The sequence below is a fragment of the Misgurnus anguillicaudatus genome, chromosome 14 (assembly GCF_027580225.2).
Source record: "Misgurnus anguillicaudatus chromosome 14, ASM2758022v2, whole genome shotgun sequence".
Taxonomy (NCBI): Eukaryota; Metazoa; Chordata; class Actinopteri; order Cypriniformes; family Cobitidae; genus Misgurnus; species Misgurnus anguillicaudatus.
Genome location: NC_073350.2, coordinates 28453453 through 28466260, shown reverse-complemented (window position 1 = coordinate 28466260; position 12808 = coordinate 28453453). Strand labels below are relative to the sequence as shown.

Here is a 12808-nt window from a genome sequence, read left to right as displayed (position 1 = left end):
CGCGAGGGTTTATGTATGTAGTTTAATTCCTTGAAGCTCATACAGATAACAGACGTCTTGTTTATATTAACATAGTATTGTATTAAATGTATAACAACTTATAAGTAGGTTATTGCTTTTTTTGCTGCACACATACAGTATGACAAAGTATTTCTTAAGCATATAATAATTATACATATTTTATAAATAATGACTCGGTTATAAGTAATAAAAGCGGTGTATATAATTATAAATAAATGGAAAATACTATAGGGCTATTAGAAGTAAATTACCTCACATTGCTGTGTTACGACGTTGTTTTATTTATTCATATTTAATCCATTCAAGATGAAGGAGACATTTCTCCTCAGTAGAACAGTTAAGAAGACGTTAAGCTAAAATCATGATTTTTTTTTGTCACATTTTTGTAAATTTACAGCAATTTTTATTTTAACATGCAGTGTTAACCACACAAAAAAAACTTAGATTAAGATAAAATTCAGATTTGCTTATTCTAAGACCATTGTCAACCAACTTCTTGTTTCTGCGGTTAAGTCTTTTTATAAGTCCATATAAAACCATTCTATCTTTGTCTTATAAGTTTCCAAAAAAGTCATGAGAGGTGTGACATCATATTTGTAAAGTTCTCTAAGCATATTTTGCAATCCACATTTCTTAGGAATTTGCATTGCACTTTTGAACTGCTGACTTAGCCACCATTAAGTCTAAAATTTTGTTTATTGGCTTAAGTATTAAGATGTTAACCTTAAAAATATCTACTGCATAAATTAGTGTGCTCCAAAACATTGGCCTAATTCGCATTTCGAAGATATGAGGCCCCATTTAGACCGCCAGCGACTAGCAGAGCAATCTCATGCGTCATTTTTTGACGAACTGGGGACTTCAATACTGTTAAGTCCGTTGCATTCTCTTTCCTATTTTCTTACCATTTTCGCGTCGGTTTAGGGTTAGATTTACATAATGACATCCCTACCCAAACCTAACCCTAATCCCAACGCCAGGTGACAACTGTTTAATTTCGCGTACCTAATAGTATTGAAGTCCCCAGTTCGTCAAAAAATGACGCGAAAGGTATACCCTCCGCGTCAACATATTGACGCATGGTCAAGTGTCGTCAAATATTGACGCCATGGGGTGAGACTGTGTTGTCATTTCAAAGCTTGGCTACTTTCGGTGACATGAGGGAAAGTAACCGTTGGCGACCGGATAGGCGTGTCCAGCAACACGAGAAAGTTAACCATGGGTTCACACCAGCCGCGTTTGAGGTGTCAAATTTGCGTCTACCACGTCTAGTTTGCCGCTTGAAAATGTTGAGTGTGTGAAAGCCGCGCGTGAAATTCTAGTCATCGAGACATTCACGCGGAAATTCGCGTCATGGGAGGGGCTACTGCGACTCCCCCTGCATCCTGTAATCACTTCACTACTTGAGCAAGCTCCTGATTGGTTAACGCGATGCGTTTTTCCGCAAAAGTTAAAATTTTTCAACTCGCGCGTTTGCCACGGCAACACTCAATTCGCGCCATTTGTGCGAATGAGGCGGAATCGCGTCTACCGCACCGTGCTTAATGCCACATTCGCACCGCGAGACCTCCAACGCGTCTTCACATTTACTTAACATTGAAATCACTCGCGCTTGACGCTTCTACTGCGGCTGGTGTGAACGCATAAGAAAGTTTAACTTTATGTAAACAAAAAGCGATTTTCAGGAGTGCCTACCAATGAGAGCGAATCAGTGGAATTCACGTCATCCTTCCTGTCAGTTACTGGAGTGGCCGGTACTCATTTGTTTATGACAACCAAATTTAGAAATGAAAGAGACGGGCGACACAAAGCAAGAAAGTCGCTAGTGGTCTGAACGAGGGATAGTCTCTCACTTCCACCTATACAGATCAACGATTTTTTTATGACGTCATTCTGCACTTCAGCCTCTCATCAAATTCCAAGCTGTGAGGTAAACTAACACCTCGTTCAGACCGCCAGCAAATTTCTTGCTGTGTGTCGCCAATCTCTGAGGCTGTTTACACTTGGCATTAACATGCCAGGTGTAAATGGTGTTCAAAACGTTTTGAACGCGTCCACTTTCGACCACTTTCAACCACATTCAGAGGTAGTTGAAAACCCTTTAGATCGGATTGCTTTTTTAGTGTAAACGCATGTGGTTGAATGTGTTCGAACAGCCACACGGACCTCCTTCTCTCCGCTCATTTATCTAATCTGAGGTACTGAAAACAATGTTTTACGTCTTTTCTGACTTCTGCCGCGAACACACGGTGTACAGTGCTATTTTTAGCCTTTCATTGATGAAACTATAGCGGCTGATCTCCACAATTTCATTTTGCAAGTGTGTGAAAGTTGCGCGATCCTATTTCATCAATTGCACTGAAAAATCAGAGAAAGCTCTAACATATACATGTACAAAACACTGTGCAGCATGTTTGCTTACAAAAGCAATGGACTCCGACCATAATATTAGTTTGCGTCCATATAAACTCATCATTACTCCGGCTCGCGTTTAAATGACAGCGGAGAGACTCGCCCACCGTCTCGATAGACCACCCCCTCACAGTATTCAGGACAGAAGTGGTCGAAAGTGGACAAAAGAGACAGATTTAAATACCATGTGTAAACAAGATGTGTGTCTCTCGTCCACTTGTGATCCGATCGATGAAAACTCATTATTTCCATAAAGTTAAACTTTTCGTAACTTTCCCGCATCGCTGGACATGCCCATATGGTCGCCAGTGGTCACTTTCACTTATGTCGCCGGTAGTCACCAAGGTCCAATTGAAAATTCGCGCTGCTATTGCTTATCACTGTCTGTTTGAATCGGGCATAAGGCTGTTTCTGAATCCGAAGGCTGCAGCCTCTAGAGGTCGCATTTGTAGGCTGCATACGCCATCAGTATATACGTCTTATTTCAGTATATTAACTATAAAGTTGACTTTTATTCTTAGTTAATTGTAATTGTTGCCATATGCATATGCAACCCAGTATCACGAAATTATGTATAGTCACATACATTTTTTTATCATTTTTTCGTGACACTGTCACCTATTTCTGCATTTTTGCGTGACTATATCACGCATTTCTGTTTATATCATTGTCACGTATTGGTTACTCAACTGTTTTGTCCTATTTTCTGACCATTGTTGCTTCGGTTTAGGGTTAGATTTACATAAAAGACATCCTTACCCAAACCCAACTCTAACCCTAACGCCAGGCGACAATGGTTTAAAAATCAGAAAATATAAAAAATAAATCAGAAAAATAGGAAACAGCAGTTTAGTGGCCAATACGTGACAATGACACGTAGACTGAGGTGCGTGATAGGGTCATGCAAGAGTGCAGAGATACGTGACAGTGTCACAGAAAAGGATCAAAAAATGTACGTGACTATAGGTACATAATTTCGTGATACAGGGTTGGCATATGACTTGCGAATGTAATGCTCAGTCAACTTAAATAAATCAGGCTTGATGACGTATGCAGTCTGCATGCGATCTCCGGAGGCTGTATGCTATTGGCTATTAGGGGGAGAGCAGCTCAGCATGTCGGGCCCTAACTTTCTGATCCAGTGGAAATTCTGTCAACACATGGAACAAGCTGTGCATAATATCAAAGCACTTGTAAACAGACTTTAAGAGTAGATGTTGTATTTAGCACTACATGGCACTATCATATTATAACAACAGCAATATGTACGTCTCTATATGTCTAGATGTTTGGCTGTTTATTTACATGTGTTTTAAGGGTCTCTGTGTGCCTCTGTGTACCTGTATGTCATGGCAGCACACTTACTGGGGTTACAAACCATGTTCGTGGAAATTCAAGGGCTGGTGTGAGCCATTAGATATGACTTGACTCTTTAAGGAGATGAGGTGTGACAAGCAGCATTTGAGTGATGCAATGGAAACATGTCATCCACGTGACCACATGGCCGAGGATTTACTGTCCACTATAATCCAGCAGGATCAGAGTAACTCTAGACACATAAAGAGAGAGGGAGAGCAGAAAGAGTTGTGTTTGTTGGAGAAAGAATATTTGTTACCTAAAAAGGATTTTAAACTGTGGCACTGTATACAAATGATTATTTTTATGGCTTTACAGTGTAAACACCACAAGTTATTGGTTTGGGTAAATGTTAAATAAAAACGTTATAAATTATTATTAAAGAGCACCAACGGTCTGATTCACGATTTTAAATTTCCTTTGGTGTGTAAGTGTGTATTAGTACATGTTAATGATATGCAAAAGGTTATCGTCTCCAACGTAAATTTATTTTCTTGGACTGCAACAAACACACGGATTGTAGTCAAAAGTTTACTTCCTGGGATTGGTGACGTAGACAAGACCGACATTATCATAATTCCTCCCACTTTGGACTCAGCCTGTAAGTTAACTCCTGTTAGCATTGCATTGTGTGCGAATCTTTCAAACATGGTAAGGAGTGTCACATTTCCGGCTGACGTCAGAGGTATTCAGGCCAATCACAATGTACAGATTAGCTGGCCAATCAGGGACACAGCGCTTTTCAAATCCGTGCGTTTCAGGAAGAGAGGGAAATCTGGAGCTACAAAAATGTACGGTATGTGGAAAATAATGTGTTTTTTTAACCATAAACCACGCGAACACATTGTATTATACCAAATACACAAAATAACATGTTTTTTTTTTTAAATAATGTAGTGTGCCAAAATGTCAGCTAATAAGTTCCTATCCAAATAACATTTAAAGTTAAGAGAACTTAAACTCTCATCTGGTTTGGCAGGTCTGTGCTGCACCTCCTTGTTTTGGGCTAAAATGCTTAGTAAAAGATAACTAACATGGTTTTAACAGCAGCTTACCTGAGTTACACACTTTGTGTCTCTAATAGTGGTTGAGTAGAGGGCTTGGATATCAATATAACAACCGTTCAATATGTAAGGGATAATGTAGAGGCAGCCGGTAGTTATCGGGAAATAAGCCCCGACAGTGTGATCAGGACCCGACGCGAAGCGGAGGGTCTTGTATCACACTGAAGGGGCTTATTTTCCCGATAACTACCGGCTGCCTCTACATTATCCCGCTTATTACACGGCTACTTGTCACATAAGAAAAAAAACTGGACATGAATATGAATTTGAAACATTTTATTGCCATATTTGTTTTAAATTAACATTTTTATCCTTCCGCGAAACTTTGCACAGATGCATAAAATGATCGTAATACCTTATTAAGATCCGCTGCTTCATACTTGTCTGTCTCCATTTTTTTCTCTTTTAGCCAGTCTTTGAGAAGTTTTAATGCCCATTCTGTATTTTTTTGTGTGTTGGCTTCGTAGCTGTCATGCTCTATTTTGTCAAGTTCAGTCTCAGTAAGCTCTCTGTGTCTTGTCGTTGTTCGTTTGTCTATCCACTGTTTAAATGTTTTGTTTTTTCCATACATGTTAAAATTAATGTCAAAATTTTCCATTCTTAATTGTGGTTGTCCAGTGTTTGTCACAAGATGGCGCCAAAAACAGTAATCTTTATTGGTCTTTATTGGCGCGGAGCGATTTTAATCGTACAAGTAGTACCGGCTATGCGTTATTACTTTGGAGCGGTTATTATTTGAAAAGAACGAACCTGCAATTGTCTCAACTGACCAATCAGAATCAAGCATTCCAGAGAGCCGTGTAATAAGTGCAAATACTGACCGGTTCTCTCTTGCATATGACTCCAAATATCTTTCTACCCTTATGAAAGTTAACCATGTTTTTGTGGTAAAAGTGTAGTAACCCGTGTTTTTTGGTGTACTGATTATACAGTAACCATGTTTTTTTAAACTGTTAAGTATCTCCGTCTTGAATACGGACACCTAAGTTTACTTCAATGTTGTTGATGTAAATTTTAATCTATCACTACAAACTATGTATCTAAGAAAGGTCTAAGCCTCTAGAATAAACATTTCAACAGTGTTTTATAAAATAAATTATGTAGGGTGAATAATTGATTCATTTATGAAGAGACTAGTGTGCCTCAAAACATTTATATCCTGCTAAATCTCACTGCGCCGCCAGCGGGACATCTACGTTTACATCAGTGTTTTTTGTGTGAATTTTTATTTAATCATGACAATCATCGTTTGAAATGTCTAAGAGTGTAGATTTTACTCAATAGGGTGAGGTGATGCCTAAAGGGTTAACTGTAGTAAAACTTGGTTAATTTTCTTAATAGTATAGTGATAGGCATTGCTTATTGTTACACCAATGATATACAGAGCTAACAATGTAAATACGTTTCTTTTAATAAAAATTATAATGGATGATGTGTTTAGGATATCGCACAAGTGTAAACAAATCTCTTTGTACTGGGATACAATGAAAATCAAATTGACCTGATCTCCCTTTCTTGTGAGTCGTTCATTAGTAATTTATTACCCAATATCCTCTTTGCTTTTTAATCACAGGGTAAACAGGCACGAAGCAGAGCCACAGGGTGAACAGCCTTTTAAATCAAGTACGATTTTGGCGGCTAAGTATAATGAATGTGATTGTATAGGTCCTGTTTAATCCACTCTAGCTGGATGACAGCCGTCCTTTAAACCTAATTCATTTAATTCAGCCTTGATTTTCCATATTAGACTTGAATGGCTGCCAAGCGAATGAAAGATATCTTATAGCTTGATCAAACCCCTGAGGTTTATTTTGGTTCTGTTCCGCATACAGTGCAACACAAGTGGTGATCCTTGATCCATGACATTGGTTTTTGTGAGCTTAAAACAATTAGAAACCATTCTGGTGTGAAAGGTCAGCTTCTGCCCAAGACTGCCATGATGCAGTAGGGGAGAGGAGAGCACAACCTAACACTTTTTGGTTTTGACTCAATCATTTAAAAATATTTGAGTTTGATTAATTATATTTTTACACAAGCAACACACACATCTCTGCTACAAATTTGAAGTTTGTTTGTAGTACTTACCATTCTTGGATAATTACACCAAATGTGACAGAAGTGCAAACGTTACAACTTACCCCATAGGTGCGGGGTTAATTGTAACAGGCAGGGGGTTAGTTGTAACACTAACAAAAAATTAAGTTTGCAGGCAAATATTTCAGTACTATTTTGTCTATAAACTTGAAGTGGATTTGTTTATATATCTTTCTATTATAGACAGGTATCTACACTGTATTCATTCATTCAGCCCTTTTCTAACAATAGTTCAATTATAAATGGATACAAATGTATAAATATGTGAGAAAGAGCAGCACAATGATGACAAAACATTTTTTATATGTGACCCGGTCTGTAAGAACCATACTACAGTTTTAAAATCAAATTCTGAGATAATGAGCATCAAAGTCTGATTTTAGCCATTAATTTCATTATGATTTCAATCTTTGGCATGACCTTATTCAATCAATATTAAAGATACGAACAAAAATACATTTGACATGCAATTTTTTTATAAGACAGGTACATTTATTTTGTTGGCAGCCAGCAATCATTCGTGTGTAGCTTATTTATTATTAAAAATTAGGGAACGGTTTTCATATCGTAAGTGCTGAGGGGTTAGTTGTAACACAGCGTTACAATTAAACCCCGCTGGGTCAAAATATTTTCAAGCCCAACAAAAAAGTTGCTAGGAGCTGCAGACATATTTCAAAACGATGCTATGTTTTAGTCAACAAGACACTGATTAATATGACATGGCATTGGATTTGGTATCTTACACGCTCAACTCAGAAACCAAAAAAAAACATATGATGAAAAAATTTACTTACATGCCACCAAAACACTCGTTCATCAATAACTCTCTGGAAGAACATTATACATTTCCAATAATTTGCGGGAGATCGTCTTTTGGCAGTGTGAAAAAAATACCGGAAAAATAAAACGCTCAACGTTGTGCAACAATGTAAACAGTCTATGTTACAACTAACTAGGGATGCGCGATATATATCGGTCGACATATCGTTATCGGCCGATAACTGCTTATTTTTAATATTATCGGTTATCGGTCTGATAGCAAAATTAGGCCGATAAATGAAAGACGATAAATGATGGATTATTTTGGTTTGTTGAACCACTTCACTTGCTCATTGCTGGCCATGTGGAGTTTTAATTGGTGCTTTCTGTGACATAGCACGAAGATGACACGTGTTGCGGGCTTAAGAAGAGTATGCTAGTCTAGCGCAAAGACCAGATGTCCGCGGTCTGCGAGTTTTTCATTGTGAAAATAATATGAATATTTATCGGCCTATAGATATCGGTTATCGCCCCCCAAATGCAAAGAGTTATCGGTTATCGGCATCAGCCAAAATTTCCATATCGGTGCATCCCTACAACTAACCCCACGTTAGTTTTTGCCCAGCGCACCCCTACATGTCATGGAGTTTTTGTATATATTATGACATACAGTAATTGACTGTTGAATATCTGAAAATTAATATACTTTCCATGTAGTCATTTGGTTATTTAAAGACATCTTTCAGGTTTTGATTCTTAAAACCTTACTCTGTTTAAGTCTGCTTTCTTCTGTATTTTAATCTTGTTTAATACAGCCAAGCCACATTAGTCGCTAGCTTTGAAAGAACGTGACAGAGTTATATGGGACTGCAATACAGAAATAAAGCAATAAGGAAATCGGGATTTTTAAAAAAATAAATAAAACATGTGCAAGTCATTTCAAAAGCTCTACTGTTTCTATTCTGCATTTGGCATCTGTATGGTCCATTGGTTCGTATTACAGCCCTGGCAGTGCCACTCTTATGAGTTCATCTTTCTTGGCTGGATCCTGCAATCTGGACCAGCTATTGTTCAGGATTCAGTCTTTGTTGTTTAGTACTGACGTTTGCTTTAAGGCTTTTTAGGAAAACGCTTTGATTTCTGTGGAAAGAGGGTGAAATTTGTTCCCCCCAAGGGGCACACTGAGGGAGGTGAATGAGAAATTGCAATCTGAACTGCTAGTGTGTCTGTAGAAGTTGCTCAAATGCTGATCCCAGGTCTGTTTTATAAGTATAGCCTATTATTCATAAGTGTTTGAGCACTGAAATGAACTTGAATCTGCTAGTAATGAACATAATCTTTGGTTGTTTTACAACAGAGAGCAACAAGATAAGAAATTTTTAGCAGCTCAGGTGAGATAATACAGCGGTGTCATTTAGTTTGATTTTAAATGGAACAAAGTATCATGTTACACGTGTTATCATAAAACGTGACTCAGGGGACACACATTCACAAACATAGCAAGTACTCATGGCAAGTGTGTGTGTGTATGTTTGACAAAGAACCCAGTGAGTGATAAAGCAAACAGAATGACTATGACTAAGTTGACCTCTTTATAAAGATTACCAAGTTTTATTTAACACAACAATAATGGGACAGTCACTAAATGTCCACTAAACTGAAAAAGGGTGGTTTCTAGTTGTCATTTTCAATTCCAGTTTCAGTTGTGTAATGTTAAAACCTTGTAGCTAAGTGGTGAGCATTGCGTTAGTAGCACAAAAGGTCATAGGGAACAGACATACGGCTAAAAATGTGTACCTTGTAATGCACTACAAAGTCACTTTGGATAAACGCATCTGCCAAATGCATAAATGTAAATGTATCTGTAAAAACGGTATGCAACTGTAAATTGTGCTTCATACTGTAAAATCTAAAGTGATGCCCAAATATCATAATATCACTGAATCTGTCCAATAATTATTTGTGTTGCGTAGATATAGAAATAATAGCACATTCTCAGCTATTAACGTATCTATAAACATAAGTCTTTCATTTAAATTAACGACTCATAAGAAAACGTAATTTGGAAAGCAGTTGGATGTCTATTTACACGACAGTACTCTATCTAACTAATTTTACCGTTGAGACTCATAAATCCTAAGACCCAGCCGGCCTGTAGCTCAGGAAATTAAATGCAGTCATAAACATTAAAGAGTCAGTATACCCATTAAGCATTTGTGGTTCTGCAAACAGTCCCTGCAGACATGCTGTTGAAACGGCCTGTTGCTGCATAAGACATCAACTGGGTTCTCCAACAATAACTAATTGCTTTCACTGTAAATACAATGCTGTATTGTTTATTTGTCCCTAATGAAGTCTATTGTGGCATTTCCTTTGGCTAAAAATTTTGGTTTAAAATAGACCCAACTCTATAAACATAACCACCCATTTGTAGTTTTTACATATGAAGAGCACAGATGCAAAAGCTGCTAAACCTTAGTCAAAAATCAGATAATTATATTAACCAAATTCTCTTGGCACGTACAATATGTTCATCAAATATCGCTTCAAATCCCGGCCTCGGGTCATTTAGAAATACCTTTTTTTTTTGTTGCAGAATCCATTAAGAGCCTGATTAAAAAAAAAGCTTATTTACAAAAAAGTCAGGTGCACTTTGAGGGTGCAAATTCTAAATTGTGCGCCTTATAAATTCTTAAAGGCCACCTATTACGCCCATTTTTACAAGATGTTATATAAGTCTCAGATGTGCCCAGAATGTGTCTGTGAAGTTTCAGTTCAAAATACCCCATGGATCATTTATTATAGCATGTCCAAAATCCTCCTACTTGGGTGGGAGCAAAAATGCGTTGTTTTCGTGCCTGTACCTTTAAATGCAAATGAGCTACTCACTTCCTTACAAAAAAGAGAGTAACACTTTCAGTTAAAAATAATCTGATACTCACTATTGAGTTATGGCGGACATCATACAAGTCACTGAGGGCGGAAACTATGGTTATGCAGGATTGTCAGTCAGTGGCCGTGGGCGGAGCTTTATCAGTGTGACGTCACATTACCAAGAGGATCAAAACAGCCTGTCTAATGAGACTTTTTGGTTTAATGGGGATTAAAAAAGAAAAAATTTGGATTTTTTTCCAACACACATTTATGTCCAAACACCTTGTAAAAGTGGATTTTGCATTATAGGTGCTCTTTAAAAAAAAGTGCTCTTTGAAGCAATGCCATTGGAGGACCATTATTTGTTTCCCCATAGAACTTTTTAGTGAAGTCATAGTGTGTAGTGGTCGATACCGATGTGGATAAAGTAGTTTGGCCAATTAGCCGAAATGATGCCAATTTAACACAAATGTAATAACAGTAAATAAGTGACAAACAAAACATTTGTAAAACTATATTCACAGTAGCAGAGTCGGCGCCAGACCGTAACTCACAGGGGGGCACGCGGATTCCACGCAATTAGCAACAATGACTTGCAAAACTTACCTTTGAAAAAAGCTGAAGGCGGCGTTTGCGAACATTAAACTTCCTTAAACAGTGCCCTGTAGATTTGAAAATGTTGACCTTGTTGCTAATCTCCGAGTTTGAGCCAATCGGTGTTTGCATGAAATAGGCGGTGCTGGTTCTTTCTCAATGTTCTAATATCCATATTTTACACGATCATAAAAGTAAAATGACATAAAATGAAGTGAAAAAACATTTTGCTAGTATCAAGTATCACATTAGTATGCTAAAGACGTAAAGACGCATGAGACGCCGCAGTAGCTACAACCAGAGAAACTGGTCTATTTTAATTAAAAAAACTTATATCAACTATTTTCCTCATTTGATTACATTAAAAGTCATGAAACATTCAATGTTTAATTTATTTTAATTATTCTTGATATATATTAAATTAATAAAAAAACTGTGTAGGGGGCACAACAACCTGTTTGGGGGGGCACGGCCTGCGAAAGCCCCCCCTTGACACCAGCCCTGCACAGGAGTGATGATGTTACTGCGCCAGAGGTCGAAGTGCTGCAAACTGGTGGCGCTTTTCCATTGCATAGTACCCCACGGTTTGGTTTGGTTTGGGTCGGGTCAGCTTTCTTTTGGGGCTTTTCCACTGGGTGCAGTACGTAGTACCCAATACTTTTTTTAGTATCACCTTGGCTGGGGTTCCAAGTGACCCGAGCTGATACCAAAATGTGACGCGAACACACTGTAGATCACTGATTGGTCTTAGAGAATCGTCACTACTAGTGTCATCGCTATAATGTAAAAGATTAGCTTTACCTTCATACTAGCTTGCGCTGTCTCGAGTAAACCTGTTTCATCTGTGCTCAGCTGTAAGTTCCCAAACTCCCTTTTAGCGATGAAAAACATCCACAGGTTGAGAATCAGAATCACCATACCAGTTTTTTTCAGACTTACAGTTTGTGGCGGCACATTCGACGAGCACGTCCGCATATTTGCTTAAAAGCAAGTTAAATGAGGCTCAGCGGAGCGCCTTGACCGACACCACGGGTGTTTGTACAGAAACTGTGAGACAGAGGTAGTGATAAACGCGATGTGCAAACATCTATTTGTGGTGGTCAATTTTAATTTTGTGGCAGACTGAGAAATAAATAAATGTATGGGAATGTACAACGACGCTCTCACTTGTATGATGTCGCAGTAGTAGGCAGCGCAAATATAACGACACGCCAATAATCCCTCCCACTCCGAAGTGTTACTAAACTTGATGGAAAAGCTAACCAAGCCAAAGGCAGGTGACGTGAGCTGACCTGACCTGAACCAAACCGTGGGGTGCTATGCAATGGAAAAGCGCAATTAGTGTTCTTCCGCCATACAATATAGTTCTCATTTTTATCAGCTTAAAAAATCACCACGTTTTATTTTTGTGCCACCATACTTACTCATGTAACAGTCTTTAAATAGGGAAGTGTTTGGTGGCTTCTAAATTCATCCCTGTTTGGATCCTAAGGAATGAATGGGGCTAGGCTAAATGCTAACACATTCACGAGGCGCTGTACAAAGATTAAAAGTGCATGCATTGAATAAAGATAAGTATGTATTCATTCGTCTAAGTTGAGGTAAGAACGTAGTAAAATATTGAAAAACAGTGG

The 12808-nt window shown here is 38.1% G+C and overlaps 1 protein-coding gene across 1 annotated transcript in view; it reads left to right on the top strand.

The window, feature by feature from the left end:
• The window catches only part of mapkapk3 (MAPK activated protein kinase 3), a 30156-nt gene that overhangs the window by 1027 nt on the left and 16321 nt on the right, over window positions 1-12808 (top strand). The gene's annotated exons all lie outside the window — the stretch shown is intronic.